Source organism: Harpia harpyja, chromosome 5, assembly GCF_026419915.1.
Source record: "Harpia harpyja isolate bHarHar1 chromosome 5, bHarHar1 primary haplotype, whole genome shotgun sequence".
Taxonomy (NCBI): Eukaryota; Metazoa; Chordata; class Aves; order Accipitriformes; family Accipitridae; genus Harpia; species Harpia harpyja.
This window is the reverse complement of record NC_068944.1, coordinates 51,323,358-51,343,157: the sequence shown is the minus strand read 5'-3', so window position 1 is coordinate 51,343,157 and position 19,800 is coordinate 51,323,358.

Here is a 19,800-nt window from a genome sequence, read left to right as displayed (position 1 = left end):
GTAGGTTGGAAAAAGGGTATTTTATAAACCTAACAAATACTCATGGGGCTTTTCTGGAAATGGTATTCTGCATAGATGGCCTGAGTTCTAACTAGTTATATGCTTTTCCCAGAGATAAAATTTTATTTTTCCTTGAAATTCTACCTATTAGCCTGGGTTTTTCAAATGTCTTAGTTTTTTGGTTGGGATTTATTTCAAATCCATGTCTCGCGATATATTTTCTTCAGATGTACCTTTGTCTTAGTTATTTAATACAAAGGAAGCAAGAAATGAGAAGAGGATAAAACACACCAAGCCGTAGCAAACATTTCTTCCCATATATAAACACGAATCACATTTTGAAGGGATTTATATTTCCTGTTCTGTTCATTTCTGTTAACAGGTTCAGGCAGTTATTGGCTGCTAGGTATATTCCAAATCTTTAAATTTTAAATTATGCTAGCCAATTAGCTAATTTAAATCTCTTTTGCTAACACTCTTTATACTAATTTAGGTAATAAAATTGTGCATTTGTTCAAGAAATAATTTTTTTTTAAATCAATTGAATGTAAAAAATTTTTCTTCCCCAAATACTCAGCAAATCATTATCTCAGCCAGTGATGTTGGAAAATACATTAAACAGGTAGCTTTTTTGTTAATCACAAAGGTATTTTTAACAACATTTGTAGCATAATCTTTCTCCTCATCAACTGACTGATAACTAAATATGTTTAGTACCAGCTTGACACTGCAGAATTCCTGAAAATCCTGTGGACACATAAGATGGGAGCATCAGAGGAGGGGAGTGTTGGTCTCAAGCCGCGATACACAGCATGAAAAAGAGGGCTTCATCCTCTTCAGTAGAAGCGGCATGGGCAGTGAGTAACTGAAGAACGACAACAACTGTGTGCTGAATACAACCCGCGCGTTGTAATACAGCATGGGAAACAAGGAAAATGACTGCAACATTTTGGTAAGATTCCCATGCCTCCACCCACTGCAATAGGAGATTAAAGTACAAACTAAGTAGAAAATAGACCTGCAAGGCTTCAGCTGTCACTTACAGGAATATGATCAACTCTGGATAAATAATACAGTATCTCAGTACTGGAGCTTACCAAGGACAGATGTCTCATCAATAACAAACTTGTTCCCTGTAACATTAAATGACTCTGAAAGATGTACGAACCGCAAGGCCCAGCAAGCAACAGTGCAGTGAAACTTTTTCTGAGATGAGCAAACAGAGTTTGCCACAAGCCCGTGGCACTCATCCTGAAGTACGAGGTGCTGAAGAAAGGCCGGGAGAGATTAGGAAAGCTTGAGGTTATTACTCTCAATACAGCTAAGCAAGACGGCAACTAGGAAATCTAGCTGCAAAACAACTTTCTGCCTGGCCAAGGGAAAAGAACAATAAAGACAGGGGAATCTCAAGAAGTTCTGTTGCAGATATAACAGATCCTGCCAAAAAAATCAAGATATTTGCCAAGAGGGACAAAGAAAAGACGCTTACGGAACAAGTTTAAAGGAGCAGGTCTGTCAGGTTCCTGGGATCTTTTCATCACCTGTTGAATAAAATTCTTTTCAGTGGTTCTCTTCAGATATTTTGAAGTGCTAATGAAATAGTGTTTGCCTGGAGAATAAAGGTGCAGCAATTTCTGTGTCAATTAACTTCTTAGTATAGAAGGATTGACAGGAGGGTCTTTACAGGCCTTTTGCACTTAAGAGAGCGATTTGCCTGAATAACTCAAAAGGTGTCTATGTAGTATTCTCTATGATAGGATAGGAGAAGAATTCTGCCGATGCAAGGTCAAAGCTCCCAGCCAGTGGTAAACTGCATAGCTGTGATAACATCATTAGCATGTGGAAGGAGCTGGCGTTTCTTAGCACTGCGCTGGACTACTTCAACAGATGGATAAAATAAGATTGGAGAAAGCCTGAAAGATCATGATGTGACAGACGGGTAGAGGCATAAATGATCTCTGGAAAATGGTGGACATGGGAGGGATTAACCACCTGGATTCTGCTGATGGTGTCAGTCTTCTAGGCATTTAGCATAAGAGTTTGTAGATCCAACCCTCCGTGGGAGCAGTTAATGTGTTCTGTGTATTAGTGGAAACAAGTCAATTGTGATTGTCTTTTGCAAGGTAAAGGAAGAGGATTCTAAATAGTCATTAGATGGTGGCAAGGTAATTGGGAGTTTGTGCTACCTGACTTTAGATGAAATAGGAGTGATGCCAAACCTTCTAGGAGCTGCTTGACTGTCGGTGAGCGTGGGAACATCAGTTTCCTGAGGCATTTATAGGTATGAATACTGGCACGAAAACCTGCTAGTATAGACACTTGTAAAAATCTGTTAAATTATAAAAAACATTATGATTACAAACACCTAGAGAGAAGAATGCACAAAAATGCAGAGAGAGAACTTCATTGTGAAGATAACTCCAGATTTTCCAGTTACAGATGGTACAACTTTGTCAGTCTCCTTTTGCACTTAATGGAATAGCAGCTATCTCCTTCTCATGGCCGGTGCTGGAATGCATGTCGGGAGCTGGCTGCAGTTGTACTGAGTGGGGTGGGGAGGAGCAGGCCCACTCCAGCCTGTCAGATCACCCACAATCAGACTCTGTGCTAGTTGTCACAGAAAACTGGATATTCTTTATCATCTTTGAGCGTTCAAAGGTTTTTGTTGTTTTGCCACAATGGGAAGTACACCTCAAGTGTGTTTGAAAGACGATGTTGCTGGGAGGCAGAATAGCTAACCGGGACCTAGTTACCATTAAGTGAGACTGGGAAGGGGCAAGGTGCCAGAAAAGAGGATGTAAAGGAGCAAGCAGCTTCCAGTGCTTAAGAGACTCATGAGAAGTAGTAGGGCCAGAAGTTACAGACTCAGAACTGGAGAATTTGGTGGTTCCAACAAATGTGTGGAAGTCAGCATGTTGCAAGGCATGAAACAAACTTTATGACATATTCCTGAGTAAGGCAAAAGGCATATATTCAAAATTGCCATAGATTTGTTTGCAAGAATAAGCATGTGTGTAGAAAGATCTGGCTGAGGACGTATCCTATGGCATATACTAGACCTGTTCTGTAAGCTTTATCAATTTAATCCCTGAGGCAACTGTTTCAGCAATAGAACAAGTGAATCTTCTGTACAGTTTGTATTTATCTTTGGATTTGTGAACTGCTCTGGTGTAAGTGTACAAAGTTATCCACAGTGAAGTAATATGAGTAAGAGTAAGTGGCCAGGGAAGTAAAAAGTAAAGATTGTGTTCTGCTGTGTCTTTAATGGTGCATACATTTAACTAGCTACAGCCTTTAATGAATATGAGGTTTTATTTAGAGAATTTCCTCTTTCTGAGCAAAATTGTTACCTCCTCTCTAATTATAATAATAAATACACTAGATAAAATATGCAAATGGTATTTTTTGAAATATAATTAGTCTGGAAGTTCTGTTTCCTTTTGCAGTTCTATAATTCTCTAGTGTGACCTTTGAAGGAGCCATTGGCACTATCTGCCTGTATAAAAACAACAAGCTTTCATGAAAAAATATACTTGGAAAATATATGAACATTATTTTAAATTGCTCTATGAAAAGACACTGTCAGTTTGTTGCATAATGTTGCATCTCTATTTTATTTATTTGACCAGGACTGACTGTATGTTCTAAACCTAAAATACAATAAATTATCAGTTCATGCAAATCTACCTTTCTTCTTATAAATGTCACCTTTGTTTGTCCTATTTTTTATGCAAGTTATTTTGCCTAGATGTATTTCATTTATGTTTTTAAGAGTTCTACCATAAAACTAGGCCTAGTTGGCTAAAAAAAGAATTCGTAGAAAATACTGGGTATATGGATTATTCTACTAATACAAGCACACTGTTTCTGGTAGGCAGTCAGACAGCTCTGAGTCTTTCCTAGATGTAGCTGTAACTTTAGTTGCCTTTGGTAATAAGCACAAGATACTTATTGTTTGCAAGAAAAAAATCAGAGGCATGCCAGTGCTTACATACACAGATGAACATCTGCCCTTCCAAGTCTAGGTTATTTTTGTATTATGTTAAGGAAAAATAACAATGACAAAACATTCTGCACAGAGGCATGAATTATTCAAAAGCATTCTGTATCTGATCTGAAATACAAAATGCTGCAGTACAGGAGCAAATTCAAAAACAACAGAGCAGAGTGAAAGTGATTGTGGATTCCTGTTATTTGAAACTTGGACCGATGGCTTGCTTTTAATCAATTTGCTATCAAACAATCTTAACGACATGCTTATAACTATGCCAAAATTGCAAACCATGCCACCATGCTTCTAGGCCACTGAAGCATGATGAAGCAGGCCTCTTACAGTATCATCCCACTGATAAATTTGCACTAGTGTTCTTCAGATAGGTATTATAGAGAATATATATTTGTTCCTTATTTGATAGGTAACTCTTAATCTCTGTATTTTTGCACAGTATGTTTTACTTTGTTCCAAGAGCAACATGATACCGAATGGCCGTTCTGTAAAAACTAGATAGTCCATGATAAAACAAAATATTTAGTAGACTTAACCCTCAGTATTGTAAACAGCCCACACAGAATCAACCGAAGGGCCGTGCTGGGGTAGCATCTTTATGCTGATCTGTGGAGGCACTGGGATGGATGGAGCTCAGTACCCAACCAGAGCAAAATGAAAGCATACTTTGAGCCTGTAGCAAAATTCCTGTAAAGATATCCTCCCCATACAACTAGTAGTTCTTAATGTCGTTCATTTAAAATGTTTTATTCTGTAAATAATCCCACCTAAGCTTACTGATAATATTAATGTTAACAACTAATAATGCTACTTTATATCATATATAACTATCCAGGTGCACATTCATTTTTGGGGAAGCAATTCTGCAATTTTTAATTAGGAAAGGCTTCCTATTACCTCACAGTTTTCCTATATATACAGACTCTAGGACATGCATTTTTATTTATAAATAAGTATTTTTTAAAAAAGTAGAACTTACCCCTCCCCCCAGTACTGCCAGATTTTTCTTTGTGCTTATTATTTTACCAAAGTCCAGCACCTGGAGACAAATTATTATATAGGCGGCATCTAATCCTCTATCCCGCAAAAATCTGGAAAATGTGTCTCATTCATACTTCTGATTGCCCCAAAACTTTGTCAAAAGTAACTCCTTAAATATAAATTAATTTCAACTCCATATATTTTGCAGGTCTGATTCATAATTTCTTAAATACTTGGGACTAGCTCTGTTGTGTTGCTTTAATTTCTTTTAGATATAATGCCATGATGCAAACAGCATTTTTATGTAAGTGTAAGAACGTGCAGCTTGTTCCTGACAGTAGCCAGTGCGCGCATGTTGCCTTCTCCGTGTCAGTGGTGCACACTGTGTCGAGGACTGAGGCTTGTTATAGGAGATGTTGGAAAAAGAGTAATACAATTCTAAAGATGTCAAAATTGCAATGGAATTCATCATGAATTTCATGTTTCTCAGTTCTTCTGTTATGAAACACACAGATTGTTGCCCATCACTCTCGAACCTGCCTATTAGGAAAGTCAGGTTGCATGTCTTAGGGATAGCGACAAATCCATGGGGAAGCTTTGTGTACTCACACGGATGTTTGAAAAGGGCGAGGAGAGGATTGTGTGTGAAGCAAACTGTTCGAGGCTGGCATATATGAAGGCACAAGGCATTTGAAGAATAATATAAAGAACGATAACAATAGTTTTCAAAACAAGGACAAAACTCCAGGGGTTGAAACAGCTGAAATTCTTCAGTTACAATAGGTTGCAGTGTATTGTACTCCAACCTACTTTTTCTGCTGTGGCTTCTGCATTCCTCCCTCCTTTAATCTATTCAAAATCCAGCTGTCACAAGCATCCTATTGCTTTTGCTGCTTCACACATTTCTTTGAATCACACTTTTGTTGTGTTGCCCAAGTAAGAAGTGAAGGAGGGAGTGAGAGAGAAACATCAAAACAAGGGTATCAAGTAGTGAAAGGTGGAGCATTCAGGAATAGCTCTTAAAGGTGTTTAATTAAAAAGGAAAATAAAAGCTTTCAGTCATTGAACTGGGCAATGTAATTACTTGTAGGGTCTTAGAATCAGAGCTGTTTTTTCTTTCCTGTTTTCCCTATTATCTGCCACAGCTATTTGTAGCATTTTATTTCTGATTACATTCTTGGGAGAGTGATGCGTGCTTGTGTGTTTGGGTGGGCACTGCTGTCCTGGAGCCTTGTTACTGATTAGGCCTTTCAACTTGTGCTGTAAACCAAATTCTGTAAGTGAGAATGAAAAAAAAATTACTAGATGATCAAAATATTTTGGTGAAAAGTACAGTTACTGTGAATTTGGCATTTCACTAATCCTTGTAACCACTTATGTAGCAGTCAATCTCACTTTTAGTGAGAGTAGCTAGGACTGTATAATGCTTTTTTGATTCTGTGGCAAGATGATCAAAATGTTAGTCTCTGTTTTTGTTCTGACACTCTCATTTCCTAAAGCTGACCAATAATAATTAAAAGTGACTAATGTAGGGAGATTTTTGCTCTATTGCCAGTGGCTTGCAGCTTTGTCACAGAATGGGAGATGCAATTGCTGAAAATTAAGGGAAGTCACTTTTCACAGTACCCAACACCCACCATATACATATTTCAAACCTTCTGCCTTTCCTCCCATTAGGCACCAAAGGAAACCAAAAGAAGAGCCATACAAAAGGTTTTATCCCTTTCAATGTTAGATCTCTAAATTTTAAGAGCAGAGTACCCACTGACAGTTTGGTTATAGCTGCACCTCTGTAGCAACAACACTTTGACCACACTTTGCAGTTGTATATGAATGTGCCTTCTTATTTTTAATCACGCTATTTTAATTGTCACATATGTTAACTGCTTCATGTCTGTAAAAGGCATAAGACTGCAAGGATCTTGGAATTGAAATAGTGAAATAAGAGGTGTGACCCGTCCGTAATGGGATAAGTGGGTGGAAAGTGGAGGCTGCAGGTTACAGGAGAGGGAACCAAAAGGGAGTTCACATGGCCTATGTGCATGTGTGTGCTTTAGCTACACATAGGTGCCCTAAAAAAATGACAAAATCCAGTCCAAAAAGCAAACCAGCCAATTAACAGGTATTGCAGAAAGCTTTGGAAACAACAATAGGATTTTCTGTTCTGTACCAAATATATTAGCAAACCTCTCATAAGCCTGCCTAATCATAACTTTCCTCACTCTTTTGTAACTCAATCTTTTGTTTTGTGTCCTGTCTTGTTTTTCAGACCACAGGAACGGTCTGCAGCTTGCACTTGGTTTTACGTTTTACATGTGTTTGAGGATAGAATAGGATTTGACTTGGGTGGTGACTTGGCAAAATTTTTGGAAGCATTTGCCAGTAATAACTGTACTCATAGCTTGTTTGTTTTTCTAAAGAAAGTATGTAGTGCACTAGATGGGCATTTTTAAGGACCAATTTGAGAAAACCTGTAACTAAAGGCACATAAATAAATAAGTACTGACTATATGTTTTCCTATCTGAGAATAAATGGATTATTCCACAATCCACTGAGGTACAGTTTATATATTTTTTTCTTTTTTTTAAAGTCTCTGTCCCTGTGTTTGATTTTCTTGTACGAGGGCTAAAGGATTATTTGTCTGAATGCGTGATTATTCCTCTCTCATTGCTGTAAATACAACAGCAGTTTGCATAAAATGTGCTGTATTTAGTGGATTCCAGTGCAGTTGTTCCTCTTTACCTCAAGCTAGAGAAAATGCAGAATGTATTACAACTTCAAGGACACATTTTGAGAGTAAACGCAGACCTCTCAGTGTGAAATACTAAGGGCCACAATTTCTTTCATGCAGTTTTGCTCCTTAGGGGCTATAATTTATAGCAAAATTTGGATCCAAATATTGTCAGATTCCCTCCTTAGATTTATGTAGTAAAATTTTCCATCACAATTTCTAAAAGAGGAGTCCTACATATTTTTTTAAGTCGTGAGTACATCTGATGTGTTTTGGTATAGATATGTTTTTGATTTTTTTTTCATTTGCATTACAGCCTTCACATTTCAAAGCAGCATTATATAGCCTGTTAAAACCAAGCAAATTACCTGACGCAATACTGTTCTCATACGTTCTTTTACCAAAGGGCATTTAATATCAAAGGTGAGGAGTGGCAAATGCAGATAAACTAGAGAATCTGTAAGACAAAGGAAAAATAGAATAGTAGGAAATATTTGCTAAGCTCACATGTTTTTGAAACAGAATACCGACCAGAACACAGACCACCTGCAATAGCTGTCATAAATTCCAAAAAGAAAGCCTGGAAAAAGCTGCTCGTTAAAAACTTAAAGGTCAGTATTATACAAGGACATTCATTCATTGGAGAGCATTCCAGTCTGTCAAAATTAGCAGTTTCACCACTGAAAATCTTTATTTTTTTCAGTAGGCTGTAGAGCAAAGTTAAACATTTGGCCACCTCCTACTCATGTTTTGGGACTGAAATGTGTGATTTCGATAGTGTAGTTTTTATGGCTTTAGGGAATCTTCAACTGTGGAAGTGCAAACAACTTTAGAAGAAGTGGAAGAGAGATAAGAAACCCCACCCCCAAACGGGCTATCTGATTTTTGCATTAAAACTGCATGAGTAACACAGTGATGGTGAAATTAGATAAGAAAATCAAAATCATCAAAATGAACCATGAAGCACTACCTGCCCCCAACAGTAAGACTTGCTTCACCTTAGCAGCTATGTCTGAAGGAAAAAAATAACAATTAATTTGATGGAAAAAGTAGGGAAATGAAATCTAATGGATATTTAATAATAATGCTTTAAAAATGCTTATGACGTTATATATTTTTCTAGTGCTTACAGGATGATGATCTTCATCATTCTGTCCTTTGTTTTGTCACTCGAGTACTGAATTCTACAGACTTTGAGGGAGAAGTTATGTTTTCTTCTTTGTTTCTACGGCATCTAGTACTATTATACCTTAGTCTGGATTGTAATCTTGGGGAATACTACAATACGGAGACATATTTATAATTATATTTTAAATGATTAAGCAGCATTCAGTACCAGATAAAAGCAGATGCTGTTACATCCCCCAGACTGTATTTATCTCAGTAGTCAAATACAGTTTGCTGATAACCAGATGTACTGATTTGCATCTTCAAAGAATATTTTTGGATGAATGCACGATGGAAATAAAGTCGTCTAGCTCCTCAGTGGGATTGCATGAAAATCTCTTGGGACAAGTTACTGCGAACAATTGGCACAGAAGCAGACAAGGCTCTTAATTTTGCATGCTTTTAAGTGGCTTAGTGTTTCTGGTACAACTTTGTTTTGGGCTCAGCCTCAGTAATACGCATAGGTCTCTGCATTTGCTTAAAAAGCCCCATGCTATATTACTGCAACAACAGATGAAAATCACACTGATAATAGCTTTATTCAACCTTGCTGAAAACGTTAAGTCTAGTAACAATAAAGGCTTAACTGTTCTACCCGCCGGCCAACTGGCCTTTGTGTATTAGAGCAAACAATTGCAAGCATTTAGCATTTCAGTACACATAAACCAGAACTACTTGGGAATGCAGGATCTGAATACATACCCCTGATGCACCCACACTGCGGAATGGCAGAAATACACATTGTTGTAATCAATATCGGTGACTTAATCTTTGCAAAACTACATGTTAGATACATTTCAATTTTGCTTTCGCACATTCGGGTGAAACAGAAGAGATGATTGTTTCAAATTTGCTGAAACTCCATGGCCTCTTAGGCAGAATTTAGGCTTGCTCATTTTGCACTGACCTGGCAGAGTAGGGAAGGTACGAGACTCTCTGCAACTCCTGTAACCCACCTGGGACTGGAATCAGGAGTGGTTTCCAGCTGCTGCCTGCCCTGCAGAGTCCAGTTAGGTGCAACCTTCATCAATGGAGCTGGAGCCAGTCACGTTTCCTTGCCTCAGCTGTATCAGCTGGTTTAATGAAAAGCATCATCTTTCCTATTGACTGTTGCCTTATGCAGCTCTGCTGGGGAGCAAAGACATTGGTAAACGAGCACAGGATTTTCAGCAAATTGTGATGTAAATGGTGTAGAGTCTGGTTATTTGCACTTGTAGTCATTTTGGGTCCCTGACCTGCTTATGCTTGTAAATTCTACATTGAAAAGCTGGTATAAAATAAATCAGAAACAGGAGAAGGAGAAAAGCCATGCTTTATCTGTTTTGAATTTCATCTTTGTGGTTTTTTTTTTTTTCTGAGTTTGAATCACTAGTTACTATTAAAATTATTCATCTTGATAACTCTTAGTATGAAAAGCAGACTTTTTTTGCATTTAGTTGCTTGATTGTATGGTTATTATATGATTATATGGTACTTGTATTTTTATTTTCCAAAAGTTGCTTTATCTGATATGGACTAATTTATTTTCATTCTTAAGCTATGTTCTTTATAAAAAAAAAAAGTTTCCACTCAGCCTCAGCTGTTCATGACTTTGGTTTAAATACTTGAAGATACTTATGGCAGTGCTTTAATTTTAGATGTCAGATATACCCTCCTCCTCCTCTCTGCTTTAAAACTTTTTTTTATTTCTCCAATCCCGTTCTCTGACTCTTCTTCCCTCAGACCACCAGCATATGAACATGTGTGTTCAGGTCACATCTATTAAACTCTTACTTTCCTACAGGACTTCTTCTTCCTTCTTGTTTGTGATAATACCTTTCCTTTATTTGCTTTTATTCATCGTGATTTATCTAACATACACTTTAGAAATACTTCAACGGAGAACAACAAAACTTCATCACATTAGGAAATTCTCTCTTTATCTTAGCAGACTATAACTGTGCACATCATTCCAACTACAATCAAAACCTACAGGACTCTCTCTGTTTGTGCTTGGACTCTTCGTGGGAAGTTTAAAATCAATCCTTGGAGATCCACCAGCCAAAATATTGCCTTTTCTACTGTGGTGTTACTGATAGCAGCAATGGGTTATTGTGCTCAGCATGAAACAATGACAGAAAGGTCTCATCACAGGTGTTGGCAGATAATGACAGAGCTTTTTGAATGAAAGACCACCATAGCTTTTAATACAGGAAAAGCAATGTATTTCCATCATCTTCCTCTCGGAAATTGCTGATACATCATCTATGTATCTTGTTCTGGTGTTCACTTACAAAATCTACTGACTTCATAATTTCTTGGCATCGCTTACAGACTAAGGCCCTGTGGCTTTGGCCGTCTATTATTTCCACAGTGCCTGATACCAGCCCCCTGGAAGTCAGAGCGCTATGCTCTATTCTGATATTTTCAGACTAGCAATTCTGAAGTCATTTTAACAAGCTTTCAGTTGTGATACAAGGATAACATTATGCCAGCAAGTAGCTTGCATGGTTGCCTTTAGAATAATTTTTGAACGTGTGGTAACAATCTCTTTTTGGAACATGTGGCTCTTTTTTCTCTGAGTTACATGAATTCTCTGCTGTATATTTAGGGAATGAGTTTATTTGGTTTGATTTCTTTGGTTTTGCTTTGAGAAAACCAAGAGGGCTCCTGTTACTAGCTTGTGTTGCATTTCTGATTAAAAGCTTTCCATTATGTGAGAGAAAAAAGTACTGCAGATGCCCGAGCTAGATTCATCTAATCTCCTAGGAAAAATCACTCCATAGCTGTATCCCAAAGAGAAAGAATGCTTTGCTGAGGCTGGGATCACATGCTCTGTACTGCCAGTGTCCTAATCCAAGGCAAACTGAAATGTTTCATAGCATCCATGAAAGACATCACAGTGCTTGGGGCAATGGGGCATCCAGCCAATACCTCTAGAATCACTTTTTCTGTGGCAATCTCTTTGTGTTAGAATAAAAGCATTTCCACTTTTAGAGGGGTATGGCAATATTTTCAGAGATGTCCTTGTTGGTTACTTTATTTTTGAATAACAAGCTGCAGACAGAAACAGTAAGTCCACCAACAGTATTCCCTTAAATGCCACCTATTCGTAGTGTTTGGGACACATCCTGAACAGCTTAGCTGTCTTGTCACATCAAATGATTGGAAGGCATTTTGGCATCATTTAGCCTCTGACCTCAAATTTCACTCTCAATAGGCAGAAACCAAAACATACTCCACAAAACACTGAGAAAATAGAAACTGCCACTGTGTCATTCCAAAATGAATCCCTATCGCTACAGATGAGACATTTCCCTGCTTTCACACAATAGATGCTTTTATTTATTACTATCAAGACTGGAGCCAAAGTGAACAATCTCTCTTTGTATACAGATACTTCTTTTAATTTATTAGTGGGTTGATCCTTTTAAAATTGCTAATTAGCTGAGCTGTTATTAATGTGACTCAAATAACTGGAAAATCTCATGGTCTTATGATCACAGGGCTTTTCAACTGACTGGTGCACAAGTACCACTTACCTCGTAAGTAAAGAGGTGTTTAGCCCAGAAAGAAGAAAGTAAAGTAAGACATGCTGTTCAAATTGACAATAAAAGGAGTGTTCTCAATATTGGTTTTTAACACTTCCCATACTTGCTGATTAAAGGGTCTATTAGTTTCTTTAGCAAAAAAACCCACTCATTGCAAAATTAATACTTTTTAACCAGAAGAGACTTTTTTCATTTCAAAGTTTCTCAGCACATACTGAAGTGTCTTACTCGCAATGGAGGTCCTACTACAGAATGAACATCCTTGTCTGTGTTTTGTGTACTCTATTACACAGGTAAGTCCTTTGGTTCCCTGGTGTGATCAGCATACCTTTGTTTTCAGTGTGTAGTCATTGTTATTAAACCTATGTTCACGTTATATATTGTCTGTAGTAATTTATAATTAAATAGTAGCATACTTCAATTACTAGTCCTCTGTATGTTAAATCTCTGTTTTCTTTTTGGAGGCTTATGCTAAAAAACTACTAACATCCCTTCTCCTTTTCCTTCCCTCTCCCTCCTCTGGAGAAACAAACCAAACCATTGACCCTACTTCAGTTGCTAACAGGGCAGCTGGGGAGCGGGGAGTTGTGAGAAGTCTTTCTTGCCCATAAGTCAATTTGTTGTTTCATACAAGTCAGCTGAGCTCAGCTTAAATTACCAAATCTGCAGTTGGTAGTAACTGGTGTTTAGTAAATGCTTTTTTTCCTTGAATCCAGACCTTCTTTTGGTAGAAACAGTTGGAATCTGGTTGTTTTCTAGAAATCCCATCTTCTGAGAAGAGCTATCAAATTGGAGCAGAGAGTAATGAGAAAAATATGACACGCAAGTGCACTTTAGTAGTAAATTATAGCTTCATAACAAAACTAACTACCACTAGGATATAACTTAATCTGTTTAATTCAACCAGATGACAAGTGCACAAGATAGAAAGTATGTGCTTAAGGTGATAAAAGTCACCGTGGCTAGACAGATCAAGTGAACAATATTGCCAAAACTTTATTTACTTGTGTAAAACTGAGGGATGTTATAAAAACTGTGTCCATGTCAGATTTGCTGGTCTAAGCAACTACATTTTTGTAAGGATTCTCAGTCTTAGCAGCCTTAGCAGCCTTTGAGTCTTACTTTTTATTATGCTTGCAAAAGATGTCCTCACTGAAGTTACTACAATATTACTTTACTGACCCTCAGTTTTAATGCTTTGCCAAATACCTGGGGGGAAAAAAAAAAAAAAGCATGCATGTGACATAAGGCATCTCCTGTCACTGTGGAAAAATAAAATGGTATATCCAGATAGGCAGGTGGAAACTGGTGTGTGTTTGCTCTGCTCATAGTCCATGGTGGCCAGATTTTAATTCTGCTCTGGTCTGAAAGCAGGACAGCTGTATAAATGAAAGGCTGTGTCTAAGCACTGCTCTCCAGAAGCCATTATTAGCAGAAGCACAACACTCCTTTAATGAAAAAGTTACACACAGCCAGGTACGAACAAAATAACGATGAACTGTCTGTACCCATCAACAGAGCTTAATCATAAGTTTTATTTTAAGTAAGAAATATAATCTAATTGGTGGATGCATTGTTTCACAGTCTGCTCATGGTCAGAAACAGGAATGAGATGTCAGCTGCCCAAATGTCAATACCTAAATCTGCTGTTGGTACAAGTGTTTTCAGATTTTAGTCCGCAAGTCTTATTTATGTAAGACACCTGTTCATACCAACAGCTTCCTCAAAAGGAAGGTAGCAAAAAGTGTAACTTAGAAGTCTCTTCTGCAAGTATTACTAATAATTCATTTTAGAACAGAAAATGCTGAATTTTGATGTTGGGGTCATATTCCACTGCAGGCCACTTTTTTATTGTATTTGTGTTATGGGTTTGTGTGGCACGGTAAGCCATGACAATTTGCAGTAGGTTTCCACTGCAGATCTCAAAATTGGTTTAATGTTCCTTTCATCAGGTGCCACATTATGACATGACTGTTTGAATAGACACTACTTGCAAAAAAGGAAAAACCTTCATCTGTTTTTTGGTAGAAAACGAGGTTATTCATTATTGTGGCTTAGTTACCTAAGAGAGAGCAGCACAGTAGTCTTATTACAGACATGCATTTCAATGAGCAAGGAGAAATTCTCTTGTACATTAATTGCTTTAATGTATGTCAATCAAGAAAGAGCTCGTACATAAACAGATTTTAGCTAATGAAGGAGAGCTAAATATTATCATGTTGCCTGACCTGAACTAATTAGATTGTATGTCATAGTTTAAAGATATAAACGATCATAAAAATAAATGTTTCTCAGTAAAATGTTTATTATATTGGCAGAATTATTAAGAGTTTAATTTTATTTCTATAAATATTAAATGACAAGACTGTTCAACTTGTGGAAGTTCAGCATTAAGAACATAACTTTGAAATACTAAAAAGCAAAAATATTGATATTTTGTTTGCTTCTTTTTCATTTTTGAGAGCACCTATAATGAAATCTTTGTTAAAAATTGTCTTAATTTGAATACAAAATTTACCCAAATCGGTTTTTTTAAAAATTGACATCATACATTTGCAATCAGACTTTGCATTACTGTAATAAGCTGATACAATTGCTGAATTCCAGAAGTCATTTTCAAGACAAGATTTTGGAATTGTAATACAGCATTTTTTAAGCTTGGCTGCTATGTGGACATATTTCAGATTACGAATGATCTCAGTTGACACTTCATTCTTGAGAAGGAAAGCTGCTATCAGAGTAATTCATTAATATGATTACGTGAGCAGAAAATGAAAAGCATGACCAGAAAATCCAACAGGAATTCTTATGAAAAAAACACTTTCAAGTTTTCCAGAGGCTGTATCTTCTCCCCACACACCGGCCAATGAATTGGCTAAATGTAATTTTTTTTTTTTTTTTTTTTTTTTCAAACCTCTAGAAAATGGCTCTGGCCGTTATGCATTCTTAAAAAGTGGTGAAATAAAATCATGACTTCTTCCTGTCTGATTTGACACTGGATTCCTTAGGCCAGCAGAGGTCCTTCTGAAGCCTGTTGTAGTCTTGTCCAGCACAGGCTACCCGGGGACACCAGTAAGGGCTACTACCTAGGGACTCCTCCTAAACTGAAACCAAGTCCATGGATGTTTAAAGCAGGAGTCTGCCTTTAGCAAAGCTTTTTTGATGCATTTCCATGACAATATAGATTTTTTATTCATGCTTTAACTTTATAGACCTTGGGGGAGCATAAGATGTTTCAAGAGATGAGATTTCTTGAGTTTCTTTGGAAGTTTCAGAAATGTACAGCATGAAAGTTGTTCAATATTAAAAAGGGAAGAGATTTAGGATGGAATTTTCAGAGGCACCTAAAAGACTTTTGTTTTGCTCTGAACTCTTTATTTGCTTAGACACATCTGAGAACACCGCATGTAGACTATGGTTTTGTATGTGCTTTGTTGTGGCATCATGTAGTTTTGAGGGATGTGTAAATGACCTAACGATGTATATTCACGTAATACACCATTAAAAACAGTCTTATTGAAGCAATTTTAAAATTACCTACATCTGAAATTCACATAAGATATATCAATAGAGAAATAGGCCACAAAGCAAGAAATTGCAACATTATTTTAGGAAAGTAGACATTTTTCTGTAACATGCTAGTATCTTTAGCAATTGTTGAGCCTCTCGAGAAAAAGCTGAATGGTTTATATTAACCCACTGGTGTAGTTAGCTCACTACTCTGTGGGGATGTGTGAGACACTATTAACCACAGAAGGAATCACTATACATGCAGTAGGGTTTCAGCAGGCCCTCTCTTGATGATTGTCCATGCTGCAGGGTAATAAAACTTAGACTCAGTAGTCACAAAGGATGCTGAGGCTTCATAAGGCAAGACTGTGGTTAAAGTTCATAGTCTTATATAAACAACGATACTTAAAAAATTTAAAATCCACAAAGTTTAGGTTTTGGGGGACTCTCAGTATATGGTTTTAGAGCGAGGTAGGCATTGCAGTTGCTTCTAAGTGGTGTGAAAATTGAAGAGGTGAAACAAAAGGAATTAGACTCATGACATCAAGGCTAGGTATTCTGTAGGTTTTTAATGTTTTTTTTTTACGGGAGAACTGTAAACTTCAAAAAAGTAAATGGGATGCTAGAGAGTTAGCAAGCATCGGTGTGGATGAGTGTGTAAAAACTTTGAAATATAAATGAGAAATGAAAATGAGCTCCTGGCAGTTCAAAGCAATATGTGAGAAGGAAGAAGATCAAAGACAAGGGTTACTGTACCTGAAACAGACAAAAGAAACCCCTACAGGGCAGTTGAGGGGAGTTGTTTTGTGGAGGAATACTAATGCAGAAAACCTTGTGATCATACTGTGTTCTCACTGATCAGTTTGGTGCCTTTTTCAAGACATGGCCCCTCCCTGCTGGTCAGATGGTGTTGGGGAGCTTAGGACTGATGTCTCAAATACCCTGAGGAAGAGCACAAAACAGTCTTTCAAATACAGTAGGTAATGCACATCTCAAAGCTTTTGTTTTGAGTTCTGTGTCTTTATGGAGTGGAGCACTGAAACAGGCATTCTTGATCCTTTTGACTAATCCTCTTTTTATAACGCTGACAACACTGTGGAATTGCTTCTGTCTTCCCTATCAAGTACAACTGCATCTGGGTAGAAGATGATGCTTGGTACAGATACATGCTTATGCTGGAATTCAGATGTCTGGTTGTTATGACTGTCCTTTAAAGAAGGCTGAAGAATGAATGTGTGACTAAAACTCTGATGGATCCAAGCTGGACGTCTGACAATATGTGTGAAGATCACCCCACGCACCTCTTTAAATAGGCATCTTATTCAAGGAAATAGATGCCTGGGAAACAGGTCTCTGTTACTCATTAAAAGCAATACAGTAGTCAATGAAAGAAGTTTCATGTGATAGGGTTTGCTTTACCTTTAGCAGATCAGGCATTTAATAAAATAAACTAGTCTGAATATGTGAGACAGTTATCAGGTCCAGAAGCAAGTGGGGTTTATAACATCCACTGAAGCTTCAGATTAAATTTTAACATTTTCTAACAAAAATTATGTGAAAACAGCAGATAAAAATCAGCTTTCTTAAATTTCTGTTTCTGATGCATAATTAGTAAAGCTATTATTTATGTTTCTTTTTGCTGTATGGTCTTGGATGGAGGTTACAGTGCTGCCATGTGTCATTCCCCTACATCTCCTTCACCTTTTGATCTACATCATGTTTCTAAGAGTCACCAGTTTTTTGTCTTTATGGACATTAGTCAAAATATTTACATGTCTTTTATTTCCTCCCTTTTTCCTTCCCCCAGTGTGTACTTATTCAGACACTGCTGACAAGCTGCCTCTCTTGGCAGCCTTATTTTGCTCATGTCCTTTTTCACTCTTTGCTTGTGTTCTTCTCTCTGTTTGTTTGGCAAATGATCTCCTCCTCTTGCTACAGCTGAGTTTTCTGTTCTGTTTCTCCTCAGAAAGACACTTCTGGCAGATGTTAGCCTTTAAAAGAAGTAAAAGGAAACCTGGAAGCAAAAGTATTCAACCTTACACCCTCTATGTTTGATTAAGAATAGTATTCAGTTTAGTTCAACTTTATAACAAGTTTCCGACAAATAATACTGACTTAATTAATGAGTTTCTTTGACATTTAGATGTCATTGGTTGAACATACCTCTCTGTTCTCACCTTACTCTGGTTCTGAATTTAATTTTTTAATTCAGGTGTTTGGATATCTGTTTTGAAACCACAAGTTCCCCCACCCCTGCCCCTTCACTGCCCACACACTTTCTGTCTGAATTACAGCTCTGCTGGTTGGACTACTATTTGTAGTGCTCTCTTTTTCTCTCTCTGAACCATAAGTTTAAAAAAAACAGTGCCTGGTTTATTTTAGCTTTATGCATCACTTATGGAAAGACAAAAAATAAAATATCCACTGATTGACTGTGTCACATGAAGAATAATGTTGGTGGCGCTGTTGTTATGACAGCCTAAAGACATAATCAAGACAGATTTTGTTGGTGGAAGCGATATCTTTTATTAGAACAGCTTGTATCACTGGCAAAATTAGACACGTTTTTGGGCATGTGAGTCCTTCTTCAGGTCTGAAATAGAAGCAGCAGACTTCAAAGCTAAGTACAAGCTGAGAGCATTGCCTTATAGTTATTACATTAGTTGTGTCTCAGACCATCTCAAAGAGAAGGTAGCTGATGTTTTTGAAGGAAAGAGAATGGCGGAGGAGGAAACAGAGAGAGGAAGAGGAGTCTGAGGAAGAGAGACATCAAGGTGGTGGGAGATTCTAATCTCACAAAAGCACTCTCTGTGTGTTCATGGGTTTTGGTCTCTAGCAGATTTGTGAAAGCACCCACGTTTTTCTTTGGAAAATGCTGTAGGATTCCTTGAGGCTCAGGCCTAAGACATTCAAAATGCAGTGATTATTGTCTAAGAAATGTTCCCTCCCTGATAAGTGGGTGCTTCTGTCCTCTACATGTTGTATATGTTTGTTCTTTCTGGTGCACAGCAGTTGCTTAGTTTCACCTGCATAGTTACCCTGAGAGCATTTGACGCACTTGATGAAATGTATTATGTCCCCAGAAGTACAGGCATAGGAGTTCATTTTTCTGTGTTAAGGGGTATTTATTGTGCTGGTAGTGGAGAGATGTTGGTTACATTTTCTACTTGGGAAGGGCCTAAATATATTTAGTTTGTTTTGGCCACAGGCAGCTTGCTTCTCATAATGGGTTTAGTGAGGTTGGGACCTGCATAATTAGAAGGGTGGTTCTGGAGAGCCCTGTTTCAAAACAGGACTGTCTTCTAACAAATCTTTCAACAATTGCATCTGTGTAGGTTCCAGTACATGAAATTGCAAGTGGGAAGGATGTGTAAGAGCTTGATGATATTCTGCTACCACTACACTATTTCAACATTGTGTGTATCCGACAGCTTATCTTGCTTTTCTACTTGTGGCAGTCAGTCTGATAAAATATTATCAAATTATTAATACATACAAACAAAAAGAATATGCCCATGCCTTTTAAATAACAGGTCCTAGCGGCAAGAAAAGAGGATAAATGATGCTAACATTAGCTTTTGTATGGTCTGCGTCACCATGTGCCAAGTATGTTGATTGCACTATAGTTAAAATGACATTTATGCAACCGATTAAATCACTATGTGGGGGAGGATTTGCTAACAGTGTTGCAACCTACTCCCTAAATCTTTTTGTTTAGTTAGGAGCCCAACGTGATGATCAGTGTATGATCATTGTTAATATTTGTTAACCTCATCTACATCTTGACCTTTTTCACTTCTGCTACTGATGGTGATTCTTGGTGACTACTGGCAATGCTGAAATACAATGTCTATACCATTTAAGTGAACAGCCT